The 24,171-nt window shown below is 38.1% G+C and overlaps 1 pseudogene; it reads left to right on the forward strand.

The window, feature by feature from the left end:
• Nucleotides 1-821: 821 nt before the first annotated feature.
• Nucleotides 822-14,112, forward strand: LOC132280610 (cytochrome P450 72A397-like; annotated as a pseudogene).
• Nucleotides 14,113-24,171: the final 10,059 nt, after the last annotated feature.

Genomic DNA, 24,171 nt, shown 5'->3' on the forward strand with positions numbered 1-24,171 from the left:
CTAAGCATATCACTCAAAATCAATATATTTGATAATCAAACATAGAAGATAAAACACATATTTCATTAAGAATTTAGATATTAAAATGTACAAACCATCTAAAATGATAATTCCAGCACATCAAAATGCTATAAATCCAATATTACACAATGCTAATCGCATAGACATATCAAAATCCCAAAAGAAATCTGAATCCAAAAGGGGAGCTAGATTGCAATAAATGTGAAACCTGCACATACACACACACACACACACACACACACACACACACAAAAAATTTGAAGACTAAAATAAAATTTTAAAGATTATTTTAGAGAACTTGATATCCTAGTGAGAATACACTATAAGAAAATAGGATTTTTACAACCTGTAATTATTGACATGCATAAAAGTAAACCTTGTTAAGTACTAATTTAAACCTCTTGTTTTAAGGAAGTCATTACATATTATATTTACAGCCTGCACTTAATTGCCTATTCAAAATTTTTTTTTTTTTTTTTATAAAAAAAAACATACATTTTTAATTATAACAACCTATTTGTTGCATTGTCAATGTTGAGCCAAAATTGAATTTAAATTAACATCATTCCCTTCCTATGCCTTGTGGAAAAAAAAATTCCTGCACCGTAAGCCCACTAACTCAATGTCAGCGTTCACTATTACAATCAACTACTATATACAAATTCAACAACTCTAATTTCTTCTAGAAACCATCTCTAAGACTATAAGGTACTTCCAGACTTTTGGTACTAAGTTTAATTTTCAGTAGCATTACTGCAGATTACTAGCTTAAATTAATGTTCTTCTAATAATCTCGCATAATGGTAAAAAATGCAGGTAAAAATTGTTTTTCATGGGTTGGCCCCATTCCTAGGGTTCACATAATGGACCCGAATTAATTAAAGATGTCTTGCTCAGGAACGATATTTTCTATAAGGTAAAGCATAATCCAATTTCCAAGTTGCTAGTGACTGGCATCGCAAGTCAGGAGGATGAGAAATGGGCTAAGCATAGAAAGATTCTCAACCCAGCTTTCTATGTAGAGAAGATGAAGGTAACTATTAATTTCATATTCTGTTCTTAACATCAACAAGATACAGTTCTTTGAACTAACCTCCGAATGATAGTCTTCAAATTCTCTTAACAAACTCAAGTTTTATAAGCTTCTTCAATCTCATTGTAAATTAATAGCACTAGAAAACAATAACCTGATTCTAAGACTACTACAAATGGTTAATTTAAGTGTCCATGTTGATTTTATTTTATTTTATTTTATTATTTTTTTTTTTTTTGAGAATTGCCAAAGACACACAAAGAGTAAGAAGCCTAATTTTGACATGTAGTATGATACTGAAAGTAGGTTCTCTTTTTCTATCCCCTGCATTACTACAATGTATTTTATATTCTCAGGAATTGGTACCTGCAATGCATTTGAGTTGTAGCGAGATGATGGGTAAATGGGAGAAGCTGGTTTCATAAAACAGTTCATGTGAATTGGATGTTTGGCCCTATCTTCTAAATCTATCCTGTGATGTCATTTCTAGAACAACATTTGGTAACAGCTATGAAGAAGGTGGAAGGATATTCAAACTCCAAAGAGAACAATGTGACCTTGTGCATGACGTTCTGCAGTCATTTTACATTCCAGGTTGGAGGTAATACTTTCAAACTGGGAGATTGAATTGGTATTGCTTTAAGTTTAGTTATGAAAATATTACAATTGATGCTACTGTATGATAGGTATGATTTACAAATGGTACAGTTAATTGATAATTTGCACAACTCTTTACTATTTCTATCTCTTGTCCCTAAAAATTTGATTTTAGTGTACTACTCAAAAAAAAAAAAAAAAAATTGATTTGTGTGAAAATAGGTTGACAATTGAACTGCTAAATTTAATATTTTCTAGTAAATATATGCTTGTAAGTTGAAATCTTTTAGTAAATTGTGCAATGTGAAACATCAGTTTTAAGTACGAGCTAATGCCTTTATTTCAGTGTAATCTACCCTTCATATTGTATCAGTCATTAATGCTTCCCTTAACATTGAGAAATCATATGTTCCGACGCCATGTAATTGTTTTCTTCTTTTTTTTGGTGCAATTGTCTTTAATTGTTCATGTATAGGTTTCTACCAACTAAGAGAATGAGGAAGATGAAGGAAATTTATGCCGAAGTGCAAGCTCTTGTGAGGGGTACAATCAATAAAAGGGAGAGATTATGAGAAGTTAGTGACAGCGATTTATTGGGTGTGATGCTTAAATCCAACCTGAAAGAAATTAAAGAACAAGGCAGCAAGGATGCAGGAATGAGTATTGAAGATATCACCAATGAGTGCAAGCTATTCTATTTTACTGGACAAGAGAACACCGCAGATTTGCTAGTGTGGACCATGCACCCAAACTGGCAAGTGCGTGCAAGAGAGGAGGTTCAGTATGTTTTGGGGAACAACAAACCAGACTATGATGGGTTAAATCGCCTTAAAATTGTAGGTGTTTTCTGTAGATTCATTTTTGGAGTTCTTCCTAACATAATAACAAAATTATTTTACAATTCCAAAATCATGAACTTTGGCCATGTAAATTTTGTTTTCTCCTACCAAACACCTCTAAAATGAAAAATTATCTTCCACTGAAGAAAATGGAGATTGAAACTTAATAATGATCAAAATGATTTCTTTTTGAGAAGTAAACTTTAATCAAGAGATAATTTTTTCAACAAGAAAAAGAAATATTAATAGGGCCAAATTTTGTATGGCATAATTTTTTTTAATCATAAATATTGTACTATATTTGCAGGTTATCTTACCTATTTCTTACATTAAATATTGTATATATATGTATATAGAGAAATATCATTTATATATATCTATTCCATTTTTCATGGTATAAATAATATAACTCGTATTACATATTCACAGAATTGATAATTTCCAAAATTTTTTGATTGCAGGTAACAATGATTTTGAATGAGGTTCTAAGATTATACAGTCCTTCATCTATTATTACCCGAGTTACTTGCAGAGAAACAAAACTAGGTGATATGACTCTACCTCCAGGAGTGCAGGTGTTGTGCCCCTTACTCCTAGTTCATCATGATTGTGAAATTTGGGGTGAAGATGCAGAAGAGTTCAAACCAGAGAGATTTTCTGAGGGAGTTGCAAAGGCAACAAAGAACCAAGGCTCTTTCTTCGCATTCGGCTGGGGGCCCTGAATATGCATTGGGTATAACTTTGCTATGACGGCCCAAGTTTTTGTAAAACCGGTGCGTTAGTGATGACCACAAGATGACCCGATAATGGATCTGAAATGCGGAACGAAAGGTGAAACAATGGTCTCTAGAGATACAATGCATCTCTAAGACACCAATGTGACCCTCAATGAGGTCACGGAACCCAAAGGAAACAAATGCAGAACTGTCGTTTCAAAAACGGACAAAAAGAACCTAGGGGCAAAATGGTCATTTTGCAAAAAGTGGATTCAGGTGCTATCAAGCACACCACTGGAAATACAATGACAAATTAGTCAAGTTCAAAAAAAAGTTTACTCAATTTGGAATCCGGACGGGGGAGAAAGGTCAAAAACAAAAATGATGTCGTAGCGGCCCGACGAGGACAACCCACCACTGATGCAACTGAGAGTAAAAACGGGCATCTAAACGGACTTTTTTGGAAAAACTCAAAGAAGAAACCCCTCCTAAAATCAAGTTTCCTACCCCACATGTGAAGGGAAACAAAAAAATTGCATTGTAAAATGCCCAGAATGCCCCCAAGAAAATCAGGTCAAGAGGAAAAAAAAAACGAATCCGAGCTACTGCCCAAGTTTTGGAAATAGGGCTTCGGGAGGTTTTTAAATTGCCTAAATTGAAAATGCAATCTTAAAATACACCCATAAGACCTCTGGAAGTTTCAGATCAGTCGTGACGATTTTCAAAAAAAAGTCGATGAATAGTACCAACTACATTTGTACTAAAAATTTGCAAAACCTGGCAGCAAGAATTTTCTAGAAAAATATGGATTTTTGAGGGCCAAGATGTTGTTTTCTGGAAAAATACAAAAAAAAACCCCCCTCAAAATCAACTTTTCTACGTGATTTGCGAGGAAAAATAAAAAAAACTCATTGTGAAATACCCGAAATGCCCCTGTAACAGAATAAGGTCAAAACTCAAAAATATGCAACTTTAGGTTTTTGTTTCATCAAGGAAGGTATTGTTTGCCAAAGTGAGTATGCAAGTGTATACAATATGATAAAATAGATGTACCAGCATGGCCTAAATCCTCTTTACATTCCATTAACAAGTTTAGCATACAAAGCCTCAATTTCTCACAAATAAGCTTCAATGGCACTACTTGAGTTTTAAAGAGAACATGCTTTTAATCTTTCATGTTAATGTCTCTTGGCCTCATGATATACATTCAAAACAAGCATCAAAAAGAGTACTTAGATACACATTATATGAAGGAAGCCATCTTAGCTTCTAAAATACCATACATCCATGGTATACAAAAGTATTACATCCAAAAGATAAAACATGTTAAACAAGTGTATGCTAATATACAAAAATGCTTCAACTAGCTCAAAAGCTTCTAAGGATGATGAGCATCCATGAACATGATCTCTTTACTTGAAAAACAACCCAAACCACTAGGGTGAGTAATCAAGTTACTCGTAGGAGAAGCATATGCGTATACCCTAAAGTTTCAATATCATTGCGAGATCAATATAGACGAATACAAGGGAGCAGTCCACTTAATGTCTATGTTCAAGGTGTGCTAAGGGATCATCTTAAGCTAACTTAAATGATTCTTAAACGACACATAACAATGTCAATGTACTTAACAACATCAATTCGCAATCAACCAAAAATTACAAGTTACAATTAAACATTAGTTATCAACTTGAAATTTAATGCGAAATCACATAATGGAAAACTTGGACATCTTGTCTTGGACTAAACCAAGATCAATATGGTTATTCCGGGCATTAACCCGCTGGGAAGACCACCCTAGTGCGCACTATCTCAATTGGGGAGAACTCATACCTCCCGCACTAAAGCCAAACTTTAGCCATGTCACTTGTAACACAATGTCCCAAGAGAATCCAAAATATATCAAGTTCAAAACTTATATATCATAATTTAAGGCATATAAACCACCTTCCATGCACAAGTATCTTTGAAACCACACAAACCATGTCTTAGGGTTCCAAATCTAGAATGGCATAATAAATGACAAGTTCTTAACATGATATAATGTGCAATATAATACCACAAACTCATCAATTTAAACCATGTCTCAACAATAAGCTTTATATATTAGATTATAACATTTATAAATCATAAGGATTTCCTATAATATGCAAGACTATCATATTAGAAGGATGTACACAATATATATTAAACCCTAAAGGATTATAAAACACTTAAAATATAAACATACTACCACCCCTACCTCAATAGATAATTGAATCTCTATAATTCAAGCAACCAAACACTAAATAGAAAACAAGCTTAGGGTTAATGAAGAAGAGAATGAGAGGAAACTTTTACTAGTTAAGGTTCTTAGTCTAAGATAAATGGAAAGGCACCAAAATTGAAGAAGAAAGCTATTAACCAAGATTTTCTCCAATGGTGGCTAGGTTATGTGACGGCCCAAGTTTTGTAAACCCGGTACGTCAGTAATGACCAAAAGATGACCTGATAATGGATCCGAAATGCGGAAGCGAAAGGTGAAACAACGGTCTCTAAAGATATAATGCATCTCTAAAACACCAATGTGACCCTCAATGAGGTCACGGAACCTAAAGGAAACAAATGCAGAACTGTCGTTTAAAAAAACGAACAAAAAGAACCTAGGAGCAAAATGGTCATTTTGCAAAAAGTGGATTCAGGTGTTATTTAACACACCGCTGGAAATACAATGAAAAATTAGTCAAGTTCATAAAAAAGTTTACTCAATTTTGAGTCCGGACGGGGAAGAAAGGTCAAAAACAAAAATGATGTCGTAGCGGCCCAATGAGGACAACCCACCACTGCTGCAACTGAGAGTAAAAACGGGCTTCTAAACGAACTTTTTTTGGAAAAACTCAAAGAATAAACCCCCCCTAAAAACAAGTTTCCTACCCCGATTGCAGACGGAAACAAAAAAAATGCATTGTAAAATGCTCAGAATGCCCCCAAGAAAATCAGGTCAAGAGGAAAAAAACTAATCCGAGCTACCGCCCAAGTTTTGGAAATAGGGCTTCGGGAGGTTTGTAAATTGCCTAAATTGAAAATGCAATCTTAAAATTGACCCACAAGAACTCCGAAAGTTTCGGATCAGTAGCGACGATTTTCAAAAAAAAGTCGATGAATAGTACTGACTACATTTGTACTAAAAATTTGCAAAACCTAGCAGCAATGATTTTTCAAAAAAATATTAATTTTTGAGGGCCAAGATGATGTTTTCTGGAAATTGAGTTTTCTACGTGACTCGCAAGGATAAATGAAAAAATACATTGTGAAATACCCGAAATGCCCCTGGAACAGAATATGGTATAACTCCCAAAAAATGCTATTTAGAGTTTTTGTTTCATCAAGGAAGGTATTGTTTGCCAAAGTGAGCATGCAAGTGTATGTAATATGATAAAATAGATATGCTACAATGGCCTATGGCCTCATTACTATACATTTACAACATTTGACATGTCAAACCTCCAAGTTAGAAAAATTACATTTCATAGACAAATCATGAACATGCTAACATTTGCATGTGAACAAGAATACTTCTAAAGAAGCTCAACTCAGCAAATCACCCAAGCAATTGCAATCTCCAATCTTGTATCCTGTACCTGAAATATGCCCCAGTATCGTAAGGGTGAGTAACATAAAGCTACTCGTAGGAAATGAGCATGCATCGACCTAAAGTTTTACAAGTTGCATGATTTAATTATTGTGGTTCATTCCACCTAACGTCTATGTCAAGGTGAGACTCAGGGAGCATCCTAACTACCTAAGATCATTTCTAGCATCAATCACCTCATTCATGCAATTTTAACAACATAGGGTCATGCTTACACAAAGCAACAACATAGGAGCATGCTTACATAAAGCAACAACATAGTGGTTCTCAAGGTTATCAACTTGAAGTCTAAAATGCAACATCAACTAAATATAACAATTTATCATAATCAGAATATCTAATATCACATATCAAGACATAGATTCTCTAGGTTATCAACTAGCAATCTAAAAGTGTGAAATGAACCAAATATATCAATTTAGTATGGATATACTTAACAATATCAAATCGCTAATTACCAAAACCACAAGTCACAATTAAACATTGGTTGTGAACTTGGAATTGAATGTGAAATCAAATAGTGGAAGACTTGGACATCACAGCTCGGATTTTCGCTGAGACAAGGCAAATTTGAAGCTACTAACCCCCAAGCAGCCTACCCAACGCGCGAACTTTATAGGGCTAATTTGGAGCTACTAACCCCCCGGCAGCCTACCCAATGCACGAACTTTTGACTTAGAGGACTCTTGTCCCCATACTAGAGCCAAACCCTAGCCATCACAGCTTAACAATGTCCCAAGCAACTCCAAAATAAATAAGTTAACAACTTATATACGTATTAAACAGTACACGAAACTACCTTCATGCACAAGTAGGTTGTAACCACACAACACATGCTCTAAATCCACAACAACTATAGGATGACAATGTCGAATCTTCAGAGCGCGATTTGTTACGCGCTATAATAACATCACATGTCGAATTTTCAGTGTGCGATTCGCTACACGCTATAACAATATAATCCAATATTGAAAACATAATTTATAAATCTATTACAAGTCTAAAATCATGCTTCAAACATACTATCAATGCCAATTTCAGGATTTAATCATTAAAGCAATAGAAACGGAATTTAATCAAATAAACTAATTAAATTCCCTAACTTTCAAATCTCAATCAAATGGCCCCTAATCAATGCATATTATACAATATAGCATAGTATATACATACATTCACTAAAATCTCAATTAGGCCAATGGCACAACAAGGTAGAATTTAATTATATCATGATAATTAAACTTCTAAATTTCAAAGCAACTTCAAATGGTCCCAATTTAATATATACTAGTACACAAGTCCTAGTCATCATGATTATCAAGTAAAAAAACTTAATTGGGCCAAGGGAACCATTAAATAAATTTTAATTAATCATTTAATTTAAAATCTTTAGATTTTCATACTTGTCCAAATACTCTCAAATTAAAGTATGTTAACAAACATGCTAAGACTTAATTTAAAAGCATACTACAAGTTCATTTCATGAAAAGTATGGCCATGGGATTTAATCTTTCACCAAAGATAAATATTAAATAAAAAATGTAATTCTTATTCAATTAATCCCAATTTAATATATGTTAACAAACATATTAAAACATGATTTTCTAGCATGCGACAATTCCATTCTAAGTTATACACATCCTTGTGAATTAAATTTCATGCAAAGAAATAATTAATACTAATTTTCTAGAATTGATACAAGGCATGCAATTAAGTTGTATAATCATACTAAACACTCAATACAATACACACAAAAGTCTAGAATATCCCCTACCTCAATTTGAGATGAAAATCTCAAAAGCCACCAAATGGAAATCGCTCCGAATCCGACAAAACTTCTAGGTTTTGTTGGGGACTACACCGTGCACATAACCCCCAAGGAAGCCCCATCAAAATCAAAACTTGACTTCAAACCCAAACTCAAAGAATGGTCAGAAATGGGTTCCAATAAGGGTGAAAGAAGCGCGTAGTCAACACGAACACTAAACGCAAACGCCCTTCTATGTTCTGATGAAGGTATGAAGCTCAAAAGAGGGAAGAGAAGGTGGAAGCCTCCCTTGGGCTGCCATGGAAGCTTCAGGTCATGCAAGAGAGTGGGGAAGATGAAAAAATAAAATATCTCACCCCCCTTTTATAGAAATCTCAAAAAGTGCCCCGAACGGGCCCCGCTGGGTCCGAAAAAGTAAAATTTGAGCAGACGCGCTCAAATGACAAAACTCTATGAACAAAAAAGATTCAAAATGAGAAAATATGAACAACGGAAGAAACGGCATCAAAAAATGGGTCCTGAGCAGAAAGTTATGTGCCTGGCGCTAACCGGGGCCAGAAACCCTAAAACTAGAAAACAATGACCAGAAGGAATTTCTATGAGTACACGACTCGATGAAAAGTGAAAATGAATCCCGTATGACAATCCAGGCTCAAAACAAGGCATTTAGCAATAACTTTCATTAATTGCACAATGGCCCCTCCAAAAAGTGAAAACTGCACTAATGGCCCAGAATGAAAATATCTTCCAAAAATATTTTCTTAAAAACCCCTGAAATAAAATATTTTCAAAAGATATTTACGAAAAACACCCCAAGAAAAGAAAATAATTTCAAAGAACTTTGCATCCATGCCTCTATGGACACCAAGAGCAACCAGAGTACTTTCTTGCAAAAGTAAAGATAAGTATTTCGTGGAAACTCAAGATGGAGATACATGAAGTCAAAAACCAACTTCGAACACAAGAAGTGTGGTTATGCCAACAAAGTGTCAAACGGGGAAAAGACAAAATAGGGAAAAGGACGAAAATGAATAGTGTCGAAAAACGAAAAATATGGAAACGACTTGGTCCTCAAAGGAAGTTGTCAATCCACAGAAAAGAGTCTCGAAAATCACTCCAGAGCACTCGAGACGACACTAAGTGAAGAGAAACTGAACTCAGAAAGGAAAGACAAAATTGGAAGAATTGCTTCCCATGAGTGCTAAATTTATTGTCGATAGCTAGACGAACCAGGCATTGCATGGCGCACTAATCCTCATAGATTGGGTCCGTCAATAGGACTTTCTCAACTTTTCGAAAAGGGATTATGCCATCAATGTAAGGCTTAAGCCATTGTCCATTAACTTTGAAGAGAGATCCATTGGTAGGATCTTAGAGTTCGACAGCACCATGAGGAAAGACGGCTGTGATGACATATGGACCATCCCACCGTGAACGGAGTTTACCGGGAAAGAGTCTCAATCTAGAATTGAAAAGCTAAACTTTTTGTCCAGGGGCAAAAGACTTTTTGACAATGTGCTTTTCATGAAAACTTTTAGTCTTTGCCTTATAGATTTTGGCGCTTTCATACGCATCATTTCGAAGTTCTTCAAGTTCATTGAGTTGCAATTTACAAGTAGAGTCGGCTTGTTTGAGATCAAAGTTGAGCCTTTTTTTGGCCCAATAAGCATGGTGCTCTAGTTCAACGGGGAGATGATACACCTTGCCAAAAACAATTCGATATGGCGACATGCCAATGGATGTCTTATAAGCTGTCCGGTAAGCCCAAAGCGCATCATTTAGTCTTAATGACCAATCTTTGCGGTCCGGTCGAACCGTTTTTTCCAAGATGTGCTTAATTTCCTGATTAGAGACTTCCACTTGACCACTCGTTTGAGGATGGTAAGGTGTGGCAACCTTGTGGATAACGGAGTACTTGGAGAGGACGGATTTAAGATAACGATTTCGGAAATGAGTTCCACCGTCACTAATGATTGCCCGAGGTGTACCAAAATGACTAAAAATGTTGGACTGAATGAAGTTGATCACTACTTTATGATCACTGATTTTGGTAGCTTCGGCTTTAACCCACTTGGAAACATAATCCACCGCTAAAAAAATGTACTTATAGCCATAAGAAGATGGAAATGGTCTCATGAAGTCGATCCCCACACATCAAAAATTTCTATGATTAAGATGGGAGTGAAGGGCATCATGTCTTTTCGGGACATGGATTCTAGCTGTTGACATCGCTCACAAGATTTACAGAAATTGTATGCATCCCGAAACAAGGATGGCCAGTAAAATCCGCTTTGAAGGACTTTGTCGGCGATCTTTTTGGCACTAAAGTGTCCCCCACAAGCAAGAGTGTAACAAAAATTTAGGATAGTTGTGGTTTCATTTTCGGGAATGCATCTCCGGATGATTTGATCCGGGCAATGTTTGAACAACTCCGGATCTTCCCAAAAGAAATGCTTAACTTGGGAGAAGAACCGATCTTTCTCTTGTTTAGACCAATTGGATGAAATTTCGCCTATCGCTATATAGTTGACAATATTCGCATACCAAGGGAGAGTAGAATAGGAAATCTGAAAAAGTTGCTCATCCGGAAAGGAATCACGGACTGCAGCAAATTCAGAAGATTTTTCAATGAGTAAATGAGAGAGATGGTCTGCGACAACATTGTCGGTCCCTTTTTATCCCGGATTTCAATGTCAAACTCTTGAAGTAAGAGTATCCATCGAATTAGATGGGGTTTGGTCTCTTTTTTAGCGAGCAAATGCCGAAGAGCGGCATGATCCGAGAAGACAATAACCTTGGATCCAAGAAGATAAGAACGGAATTTATCCAAGGTATACACCATAGCTAACAATTCTTTCTCAGTGGTGGTGTAATTTAACTGAGCATCAAAGAGAGTCTTGCTAGCATAATAGATGACGTATGGAAGTTTTTCCAAACGTTGGACCAAAATCGCGCCTAATGCATAATCGGATGCATCATACATGATCTCAAATGGAAGAGACCAATTAGGCGGTTTCATGATTAGGGCGGATGAGAGAAGAGTGTGTAGTTTCACGAAAGCTTCCACACAAGCTTCATCAAAATTGAATGGAACGTCCTTGGCAAGAAGATTACACAAGGGCCGAGAGATTTTGCTAAAATCTTTGATGAAGCGCCGATAGAAACCGGCATGTCCAAGGAAGGAATGGATTTGACAGACCGAATTTGGAGGAGGAAGATTAGAGATTAACTCCACTTTGGCTTTGTCAACCTCAATTCGCCTTTTTGAAATGACATGTCCTAAAACAATGCCCTCTTGACTATAAAATGACTTTTTCTCCCAACTTAGAATGAGATTTGTTTCCTTACACTTTTGAAGCACAAGAGATAGATTTTAGAGACACGAGTCAAAGGAGGATCCAAAGACGGAGAAGTCATCCATGAATACCTCTAGGAATTTTTCAACTATATCTAAAAATATGGACATCATGCATCTTTGGAACGTGGCCGGTGCATTGCATAGCCCAAAAGGCATGCGTCTATAAGTAAAGGTTCCGAAGGGGCATGTGAATGTGGTCTTCTCTTGATCTTGCGGATCAATTGCCATTTGGTTATAGTCGGAATAACCATCAAGAAAATAATAAAAGCTTTAGCCAGCTAACCTCTCTAGGATTTGATCAATGAATGAGAGTGAAAAATGATCCTTCCTAGTGGTGGAGTTAAGTTTCCAGTAGTCAATGCACACACGCCAACCGGTGGTGGTGCATTGTGGTACGAGCTCTCCCGCGGAATTTTCAACTACGGTGAGACCGGATTTCTTAGGAACAACTTGAGTGGGACTTACCCATTTGCTATCGGAGATAGGGTAGATGATTCCTGCATCCAATAGCTTGATCATTTCTTTCATGACTACTTCCTTCATGTTGGGATTCAACCGGCGCTGCACCTCTCTAGAAGGTTTAGCGTCCTTCTCCATATGGATGCGAAAAGGCTAGTTTCTTGATCCTTTAAAAGGTCAAAAGCAATTATGACCGGAAGAGTTTGATAAGCACCAAGAAACACATACTTGAGGTGAGCTGGGAGCGGCTTTAGCTCAAGTTGTAGAGGAGACTCCAAGGAAGGGACCGGAGGAGTAGAAGAGAGTTGAGGAAGCGGTTCTTTTGGAATTTTCCATGGAGGAGATCCATGACAGCATTAATGTCAAGCAAGGAATTGACTTCTTGGATTGATTAGTCAATATCAAAGTTTGAGAAGTCGAAATGAGACATGCAAGTTTCTAAAGGATCTTTGCTTAGAATGAAGGGGAGGGATTCTTCAACCACTTCATCTACCACATCGATAAGGAACCAATCATCCTCATCGGAAGGATGTTGAGTTGCATGAAAGATGTGGAGTTTGACTTGCATATTTCTAAAGGCGATATCCATCACCCTGGTTCGGCAATTAATTGAAGCGTTAGCCGTAGCTAAAAATGGCCTACCGAGGATCACGGGAATATGCTTCTTTGGGTCATGGACCGGTTCCGTGTCAAGAACCACAAAGTCTACAGGAAAGTAGAATTTGTCCACTCTGATAATGACATCCTCAATAATGCCTCGTGGGTGCTTGACCGATTTATCGGCAAGCTGCATGACCACGGAGGTTAGCTTTAGATCTCCCAACCCAAGCTGTAAGTAAACTGAATATGGAATCAAATTTACACTAGCTCCTAGGTCAAGGAGGGCCCTTTCTATCTTGTTGTCACCAATGACACACGAGATAGTTGGGGTGCCCGGATCCTTATACTTTGGAGGAGCACTGTGTTGAATGATTGCACTCACATTTTCAGTTAATCTCACTTTCTTTGGCAAATGATTTTTGGAAGTGCGCTGTTGAGTGCACAAATCATTTGAGAAATTTTGCATAAAGAGGGATTTGCTTTATAGCATCCAAGAGAGGCAAGTTGATTTTTACTTGCTTGAAAACTTCCCACATGTCTTGAATTTTTCAATTCTTATTCCCAATATGTGTCGACTCTTGGAGACGTTGAGGAAACGAAGTTTTAGGCTCATAAGAAGTTTCCACAGTTGGGGTGACAAGCTTGGGATTTTCATAAGTAGGATTTGGATTAGAAGAGCTGGGACTTGGATTTGGATTTTTCGAAGGAGAATTTTTCTCATCCTTGTTTCCATCAACCTTGTTGTCAACAACACGACCACTCCTAAGGGTGGTGATTGCTTGGACTTGTTTATGAATCTGCCCACTCGGAGGAGGGGATTCATCAATCACATGCATCCCTCTAGGAATTTCAAATGGTTGAGCGGGAAGCTTACCCTTTTCTTTTTGGAGCAATTGATTCGTAGAGTTAGCTATTTGGCCCACTTGATTCTCAAGCTTAGCTATGGACTGAGTATGAGAATGAACCATTTGGAGAGTGGGTTGCAAAGATGTCAAGAGTTGCTTGTTGGAATCCATCATTTGCTTATTCAATGATTCCATCATTTGCTTGTTTGCAGCCACATCAGTTGCTTGTTGGGAACACATGGGGTTGATTGGAGACATTTGGATTGTATGGAGGACGGTAGCTTGAGGAGGCCTGAAATTGCCTATTTTGAAATTGAGAAGAGGGCTAATTTTGTTGCCCTTGATTTTGAAAATTTGAATTTTGTGGGGCTTGTTGCCTCCACAAGAAATTCGGATGATCTCTCTATCCGGGATTGTAAGTATTGGAATATGGATTATTTCCAGGCCTTGAGAACATTGCATTCGCTTGCTCTTGATTGGAATTAGGAAATTGTTCGGGTGTGGGACAATCTTCTGAAAGATGGAATGGACTAGTACATGATGCACAAACTGCACTTGCTGAATTTTGAGATAAAGAGGGGGAGAGATGTAGTGCCATCAATTGATAGAATTTATGAGCTATAACATCCACTTGGGAAGATTCCTCCCTCAATGTTTTTAGTTGACAAGGGTTGGTGTTCTTTGTATTGGTTGAGGTTGGACCACTATGAGAGTTATACTGCAATGAGTTTTCACTCAAATTTTTTAAGTAAGGTCCATGCCTCATCTGCACTTTTAGACATGAACATCCCTCCACAAGATGAGTCAACCATGAACCTATGTGGGTTGGTTAACCCAGTATAGAAAGCTTGCACCAATTGCCATTTTGGAATTAAGTGGTGCGAACATTTCCTTAAGAGGTCTTGAAATCGCTCCCAAGTCTCATGGAGTTGTTCCCCCTCGCTTTGTGAAAAGCTAAGAATGGAACGCCTCATTAAATTGGTTTTACTTACTGGATAATATTTCTTTAAGAATTCTTGCTGCAGTTGAGCCCATGTGGTGATGAAATTGGCAGCAAGGGAGTTCAACCAATATTTTGCCAGTTCTTTTAATGAGAATGGGAAAAGATGCAATTGGAGAGCATTATCAGGAAAGCCCCTCAACTTGACGGTAGAGCATATTTCAAGGAATTTATCAAGGTGCTTATAAGGGTCCTCATTTTCAAAGCAATGAAAAGATGGAAGCATTTGGATGGTGCTAGATTTGATTTCATATTGAGCGGCCTCAATATTTAGCATCACTATGCAAGAGGGAGAAGCATAAGTGGTAGGGATGAAATGGTCCCTAAGAGTCATGGGAACCACATTTGGAATTTCGGCCCTATCATTATTAATCCCCTCATTTCCGACATTTCCTACATTTTCATCCATTATGTTAAATTCAGTTTTAAGCTCTCTTATGCTAGAAGATTCCCTTAGGGTTCGTCTAAGAGTTCTTTCAAGAGAATTTATATCAACTGGAGATTCTAGAGTTGGTAGGGAGAGTGATCTACGGCCAAACATTAATAACACACCCCACAATCAATACAATAAATCATCACCATCAACTCCATATACGATGTTCCCGTTCTCCTCAATTATCAAGATAGAAATTAAATGGCCACGACAAGGACCGATACTTTGCAATTGAAAATAAACAAAAAAAAATAACCTCAACAAGGGCTTCACAACTTAACTATTACCAAATTATACATACACAATATTAACAATTTCGAAACTAAAAGACCAAGAGACTTACCTGGAGTCCTCTAGACTTACAAATTTGCTAGCGTTCCCTTGGCAAACATCAAGTCCCTAGAATCTCACAAACAACTTTCAACAGCAAGATGGTCAAAACCGCACAAGAAATATTCACAAATCACAATATTAATAATTAAACCAAAATTAACCCTAGAACTTCGGTTGCTAAACCGTGTGCAAGTCCCCAGCAACGGCGCCAAAAAATGATCGGTTGTTAACTATACATCAACCTTTGCAACAGCACAAATCATTGTAAAATAGGGCTATTGGTCGGGTAAGTCAAACCACTAGGACTGCTAGTTTATAGCAACTTAAGTATCTAGAGTCATTTTTAGAATGATAATCGGTTGAGAATTCGATCTATAATAAATCAACCTTCGTAATAGCACAAATCATTGTAAAATAGGGCTATTGGTCGGGTAAGTCGAACCACTGGGACTGCGCTAATCTATGGCAACCTAAGTGTCTAGAGTATTTTTAGAATGATACGGGGTGTTCATAGAAGATTTGTTGGTTGTCACTTAAGCTATGAAATTAAGATGCATAAAATAAAAGCTTGTAAGAATTTAAAGGAGATGAAATACAAGTAAAGAGGACTAGGGAAATGAATTCGCCTCCATCCCTATGCACATGCTAGATTAGAGCTAAATTGGGGGAAAAACAATATATGATGGTCAAGAAATATATAGCAACACATAGTTGCCATATAATCAACAAGATGTACATTAAATCTCAAGTAAACATGATCCATCAAAGGTGAACATGTTTAAACTACCTAACTAAGGTGAAGCTTAACCACATTTACTTGAATGAAAGATTATCAAGCCCTAGATAAAATGATGAAACACATGAAGGTAAGAAATAAGCATAAACCATCAAAGGCATCGCCTAAGTAATGATCTATCAAAGTACTTATCAACATGCCATTAAACCATTTCATAACCTTGTCTCCATTCTCACCATGAAAACTCAAGCAATATGATTAATATAAGACATCATCTAAAATAAGATAATCAACTTAAAGAAATCATCCATACAAATATCAACATTCATTACAACAAATGAAGTGCTTTTGGTTATGAAAAGACCATAGAAAATACATTGTAATTCCCAAAATAGAGCTATACTAGATCATGCTTACAAGGGAGGGGCTTCATCACCTCCCTAGAGGAGGAATTAGTTACCCATGGAAGCTCTAGAAGAAGGAAGAAGCTTGGAAGACCCCTCCATTTTTGAGCTCCCTATTCTTGGCCACAAGAACTCTCTCTTCTCCTCCTCTTTCTCTCTCTAAAAATGTTGGCAAGATGAGATATGATATGTTATGTGTGGTTCCCCCCACCTTGTAGACATCTTATCCACCAAACCCTACCAAACAAGGCCCTTTTTTTTCTTACCAAAAGACATCTCCAACCAATTCATAAAGATGGAAATCAGAATTGCGGGAATCAAGGTGCAAGTGGGCTAAAATGATGGTTCCCGGAGAGCATTCTGCCCAATTTTCAAGCGCTCGAAGTAAGCCCTTCGAGCGCTCGAAGTCAACTTGTTCAACTCTGAGCTACATTGGTAAAATGGCCATAACTTTCTACTCCGAACTCCAAATGATGAACCGTTTAAAGATTTGGAAAGCTAATTCAAAGCTCTAAGTATGCCATGTTTTATTAGAAGTCCAGTTCTCAAGCTTATTACATCAAAAATGACAAGCAAAGTTGAACTTCACTGCTGCCAGGCTGTTCTGCGCACCTTTGGTTAAAATGACATAACTCTTTGCTCCAAACTCCAAATAAGGCAAACTTTATGTCTATGGAAAGCTGACTCATAGCCCTTCATATTTTATGTTTTACTAAAGACCAAATTCACACATACAAAGGGTCAGAATTGGAGGCCAAAGTCTGATGGAAAATGAATCGGCGCCCGCGCTGTTACAGCCTTGCACCAATTTGCTACTTGCAACATGAAATGATTTGGCTAGGCCCGAAGACGCGGAAATTCTACCTATAACTTTTTGCATAGAGCGTCATGAGTCCCGTGGATCATTAATCTTGGCCAAAATGAAGGTCCCTGGCAACGGCGTGCTTTAATTCTTTAAGAACTCGTCAAAGCATCTCTTTTAACTCTCTTTGGAGAACCAACCTAAAAATATATAAAAACATGCAAATGAAGATAATCTATATAAAATAATCAAAAAATGAACTTAACTAATGCAACTAAGGGCGATTGAATATGCAATATTCGGCGCTTATCACACCCCCAAACTTACATTTTGCTAGTCCCTTAGCAAAACCAAAATGAAAAACTCAATGAAATGACAACAATGGGAATGCTACCACAAAAATATCAACCATGGCAAAATAAAATATATTCATAGCTCAAATATAACTCGAAACAAACAAAGGACTGGAGACGGGGTCATTAAGTAAACTACCATGCATATATGAAGCATTGATACAAAAATTGGCTAAACACATTTCAACCTACATGCATCAACATCCTAGTCTATATAAATAACTCAATTGTCATCTCTTGAACAGAAATCAACTCCAACTTCAGTGAAAGTGGATTGGATTCTCAACATGCGGCTTTTACATTCTTTTCCAATTCCAAGACACAAGTCTTCAAATCATTGGATTCCCTTTTAAATGAAGTCCCTAAGGCATGAATTTATTTACAAGACAACTTTTGCTGCTTGCTGACAATTTATTATAACTCAAAAATGATACATAAAATGGTTGTGCAATGCTGAAATCCTTTAAGCTTTCTAACCAACCCATGTAATAAGCGTTAGGCCAACAACTCCCAAACCAGATGGCTTTAGGGTGCTGAGTGTAGAGACACTCCTAGGGCTTAATAGCTCGAATTGGTAAGGCTACGAATTCCAACGGACCATATTTATTACAATATATATATATATATATATATTGAATGACCGTGCAATGTCTAAATCTTTTAAGCTTTTTAACCAACCCATGTAACAAACGTTAGGCCAACAACTCCCAAACCAGATGGCTTTAGGGTGTTGAGTGTAGAGACACTCCTAGGGCTTAATAACTCAAGTTGGAAAGGCTACAAACTCAAACTGGTCATTATTTTCTTCCTCTTTTCTTTTCTTTTCTTTTCTTTTTTATTTTTTTTATTTTTTTTATTTTTTTATATCATGCCAAAGGTACCCATCTATTAGGTTCATCAATTCAGATTAACTAGGTCAAGATTAAGGTTAATCAAGTTACATGCCTCACGGTTAAGTTTCCAATGTGCATCTGTGCATTGTGAAGCATAAAAGAGTGTAAAATCCAGCGAGAATCTAATTGAGACATTTATACAGACTAATTTGAATCCACATGATCATTTTAAATTCAAATTTTTCTTTATTTTCAAAAATTCACAATTGCTTCTTTATACAAGGTATTAAATATATGCCTCATCTCTGACAAGTTTCAAATTATACTATCATTGCTTAGCTAAAATGTAAAACTGAAAATGCAATATTGCACCCCCAAACTTGAATTACACATTGTCCTCAATGTGGGAAAACGACTAATAGCTATGACCAAAAATGACAGAGAATAAGAGGAACAAAAATACCCAGTAGGAGGAAAGTGCATGGTGAGGTGAGGAAAACTCCCAAGCAAAATCTAACAAAGAGAGGCCCCAAACTTGAAATGTGCCACCTGAAATAGGACACGAAGAAAAGGTAGAAACAACTACAAAAAGATTAATGATCACTAAAACATGAAAAAAAAATAAAATAAGAAATAAAAAAAATAATAATAACGCTGAACAGAAGATAACAGAAAAGCTAGAGAATTTGCATTCAAAATGAAGTGGACATGATTACAAAAGGAACTGAAAGTCAATCATGTCTAATTAGAGCAACTTGTGCATAGCACAGTCCTAAAGTTTAAAAGTAAAACAAAACAGAAAGGAGAAATATACACATGTGAAACAAAAAAATAAAGTCCAATACGGGCAACTAGCTACGGGGCCGGGGGAAAACGGGCGAAGATGGCATTGAGGAGAGATTGAGTCTTACGCCGTTCCGCCTGCGCCATGCGACGGTCCTCCGCCGCAACACGTTCGTTGACTGCAGCAAGACGACGGTCTTCTTCTGCACAGTAGTAGTCCTCACGTACGGTCCGAGTGTAGTCTGCCAAAGAAATCTCAAAACGATCCATCCGCTCATGAATATCGGCAAGGCTAGCCCAGATGAAGGCCTGGTCAGGCGGAAGATCAACGGGAGGCTCGTCCCATTCAGCGTCTTCCGCCATGGGATCATCTTCAGAGGAAGGAGAGATAGAGAGCGGGGAAATAGAGGGGCAGCGAGCTGAGGGGGCCGAGAATGGCTAAGAACATTGGTCTACTGGCGGAGAGTAAAAGTCTGAATCTTTTTGCCTTTTGGTTTATGAGGAAGAACAATGAAGCCTTTGTGCTTCAAGAGCTCGATGATAAAGAATGGCAATGGCAAAGGCCGATTTTTAAGACGCTGTTGCCGTGCATTGATACACTTGTCCCAAAACCGCATAAATGTGTCCCAAATGAGCTCCACGACAGAGAACCATTTGGCTTGGTCCATGGCATACAAGGCTTGCAACATCAAGCCTCTGCACTAGGTGCTATGCGCCAAGGGGTAAACATTGTGCTTGAGAACGGAGTCAAGGAACCAAACTCGCTCCGGAAGAGTGGATTTGAGTGTAAAGCTCTAGGTCGATGAGGGTCATCCACGTTGCAAATAGCAGTAACAACCTGCTCCACAGTTAAAGTATCCAGCTCCTCATATAAAGGGAGATTCTTATGATTGACAATGTCATCGGGGCACTCCAGAGGATAGCCAGAGAATGCCACCATGTTAGCAAGAGTGAAGGAAAAAGGGACACCATCAATGGATGTGGTGAGAGAGACAGGTGGCTCTTCAGGGCAATTGAGATTCTGGCAGAAGAGTCACACCACACGGGGGTAGGTGACCTTTACAACGGGTTGGCAAATGTGCTGAAGGCGCTGGTTGACTAATTCCGCGGCAGCCCATGAAGTGGTGGGAAGAGTGTCAAAGACACCCGTGAACGGGAAGAGAAGCTTATAATTGAGCTTTTTGTCGAGCTAAGGGGCTCGGGGCTGCTCATGAGCAACAATAGGGACATCCTCAGAAGGTCTAGGACAACGAGAAGGGCCGGCACAAGACATTTGGAGAGGCAGACGTGGATAGGGAATTTCAGCGAGCACCTGGCGTGCACCATGAGAAAGAGAAGGTGAGAGTAAGAGTTATGGAAGATCAAACCCAAAAATTTTGTTAACAAAATACTCTCAAGATTAAAGCAACATCAACAATCCCACCCAACCTCCATAATTTGCATTCCCACACTCCTTAAAATGAAGGTAACGAAAATGAAATGAAAAGAAGAAGTTCACATACCTTGAGAGGAAAATGGAGAGAATGATGGATGGAGTGAGGAGGGAGGATAGGGGAGATGGGTATTTATTATGGTTGAATGCATGAATGGGGGAGTGGAAAGGTTAGGGAAGTTATGGAGGGGAGGAAGAGGTGGGAGGTCATGGGGGTGTGGTGGACGAAGTGGAGGAATTGGAGAGGTGAGATGAACCAAAGGAAGAGGAAGCGTCGAGATTTAAAAGGAGTGGGGGAGTTCGAGCACTCAAAATAAGCTCTTCGAGCGCTCGAACTTTGGGTAGTAGGTTTCGAGCGCTCGAAAGTGACTCTTCGAGCGCTCGAAGTTTGGACAGTGGGCATGGATGGGCTTTCGAGCGCTCGAAGTGATGTCTTCGAGTGCTCGAACTTGAGGCAGTAGCCGTTTGAAAGGAGAATGAAAGCTTCAAGTGCTCGAAACTTAGACTTCGAGTGCTCAAAATTGGACCAGTGAGCAAAAGCCTGGGTGAAATGACTGAAATTGCAAATTTTGCAACATCTCTTCAATGAATGGATGGAATTTGGGGAAAATTTTCAAACTTTGCAACATCACTCCAATGCATGGATGGAATTTGGGGAACTATGATCTAACAATGCATTAAAAATGAGAAGTTACACACATGTGTAGCATTCCAAAGATCCGATGAAATTGCTGGAAAGAGATAGAAACATCCGGGAATGAAAATTAGAGTTGAGATAGTCTAAGAAGCCCGTCGAAAATTGTGGAATACAACTGAGAAGATTTCCAGAAAAATTAAACTTTTGGCTTTTCTAAATCGTTTTCCAGAAAATTTCAAGGCACGAGCAATTTGAAAAGTAGAGAAGCCTGGAAATAGAAAGAATTGTTGCCCTTGGTTTGCTAAATTTAAAGTCGATAGCTAGACAAAGCTAAAGCAGGCATTAATCCTCATAAATTGGGTCCGTCAAGAGGACTTTCTCAATTTTTCGGGTTAGGACTATGCCGTCAATGCAAGACTTAAGCCGTTGGCCATTAACCTTAAAAAGCGATCCATTTGCAGGATCCTAGAGTTCGATTACGCCATGAAGAAAGACAGTAGTGATGATGTATGGACTATCCCATCTTGACCGGAGTTTACCGGGAAAGAGTTTTAAGCGGGAATTGAAAAGCCAAACCTTTTGTCCCGGGGCAAAAGACTTGTTAACAATGTGTTTGTCATGGAAAGCATTAATTTTTGCCTTATAGATTTTTGCACTTTCATACGCATCATTACTTTCCTCAAGGTCATTTAATTGCAAAGCACGATTAGAGCCGGCCTGTTTGAGATCAAAATTGAGCCTTTTTATGCCCCAAAAAGCACGGTGCTCTAATTCTACCGGGAGATGACACGCTTTGCCAAAGACAAGTCGATATGGTGACATGTCAATGGGTGTCTTGCAAGCCATCTAGTAAGCCCAAAGTGCATCGTTTAGTCTTAGCGACCAATCTTTACGGTCTGGTTGAACCATTTTTTCCAAAATGTGCTTAATCTCCCGGTTAGAAACCTCTACTTGACCACTCGTTTGAGGATGGTAAGGTGTAGTAACCTTATGAATGACGGAATACTTAGAAATGACAGATTTAAGATAACGATTTCTGAAATGTGATCTGCCATCGCTGATGATTACTCGGGGCGTACCAAAACGACTAAAGATGTTAGATTGAATGAACTCGATCACGACTTTATGATCACTGGTTCTGGTAGCCGTGGCTTCCACCCATTTGGAAACATAATCCACCGCTACAAGGATGTACTCATAGCCATAAGAAGGTGGATATGGTCACATGAAGTCGATTCCCCACACATCAAAAATTTCAATTATTAAGATGGGAGTGAGGGGCATCATGTCTCTTCGGGACATGGATCCGAGCCGTTGGCATCTTTCACATGATTTACAGAAATTGTATGCATCTCGAAACAAGGAGGGCCAATAAAATCCGCTTTGAAGAACTTTATGAGCGGTCTTTTTGGCATTGAAATGGCCTCCACAAGCAAGAGTATGACAGAAATTGAGGATGCTTTTGGTCTCAGTTTCAGGAATACATCGCCGGATGATTTGGTTCGGGCAATACTTGAAAAGTTTCGGATCTTGCCAAAAGAAATGCTTGACTTGGGAGAAGAACCGGTCCTTTTCTTGTTTAGACCAATGAGTTAGAATTTTACCTACCGCAAGGTAGTTGACAATATCCGCAAACCATGGAAGATTTGCATGAGAAATCTGGAAGAGTTGCTCATCCAGGAAGGAATCACGGACGACGGCAAAATCTGAAGATTTTTCAATGAGTAAGCGAGAGAGATGATCGGCGACAACATTGTCTGCCCCTTTTTTGTCCCGGATTTCAATGTCAAACTCTTGAAATAAGAGTATCCATCGAATCAAGCGGGGTTTGGTCTCTTTCTTTGCTAACAAGTGCCGAAGGGCGGCATGATCCGAGAAAACTATGACCTTGGAACCTAAAAGATAGGAGCGGAATTTATCCAAGGCGTAAACTACAGCTAACAACTCTTTTTTAGTAGTGGTGTAATTTAATTGAGCATCAGAAAGAGTTCGACTAGGGTAATAAATGACATATGGGAGTTTGTCTACACGTTGACCCAAAACCGCGCCTAATGCATAGTTGGATGCATCACACATGATCTCAAAAGGAAGAGACCAATTAGGCGGTTTCATTATTAGGGCAGATGAGAGGAGAGTGCGAAGTTTAATGAAAGCTTCCATACAAACTTCATCAAAATTGAATGAAACATCCTTGGCTAAGAGATTACACAAGGGCCGTGAGATTTTGCTAAAGTCTTTGATGAAGCGACGATAAAATCCGACATGGCCAAGAAAAGAACGGATTTGACGGACGTAATTTGGAGGAGAAAGATTAGAGATTAACTCAACTTTTGCCTTGTCTACCTCGATTCCCCGTTTAGAGATGACATGTCCTAGAACAATGCCTTCTTGGACCATGAAATGGCTTTTCTCCCAGCTTAGAATTAGATTTGTCTCCTTGCATCTTTGGAGCACAAAAGATAAATTTTTGAGACAAGAATCAAAGGAGGAGCCAAAGACAGAAAAATCATCCATGAAAACTTCCAAGAATTTTTCAACCATATCGAAAAATATGGACATTA

Source organism: Cornus florida, unplaced genomic scaffold, assembly GCF_030987335.1.
Source record: "Cornus florida cultivar Cherokee Brave unplaced genomic scaffold, ASM3098733v1 CherokeeBrave_3.0.0_Hap2_Chr01, whole genome shotgun sequence".
NCBI lineage: Eukaryota > Viridiplantae > Streptophyta > Magnoliopsida > Cornales > Cornaceae > Cornus > Cornus florida.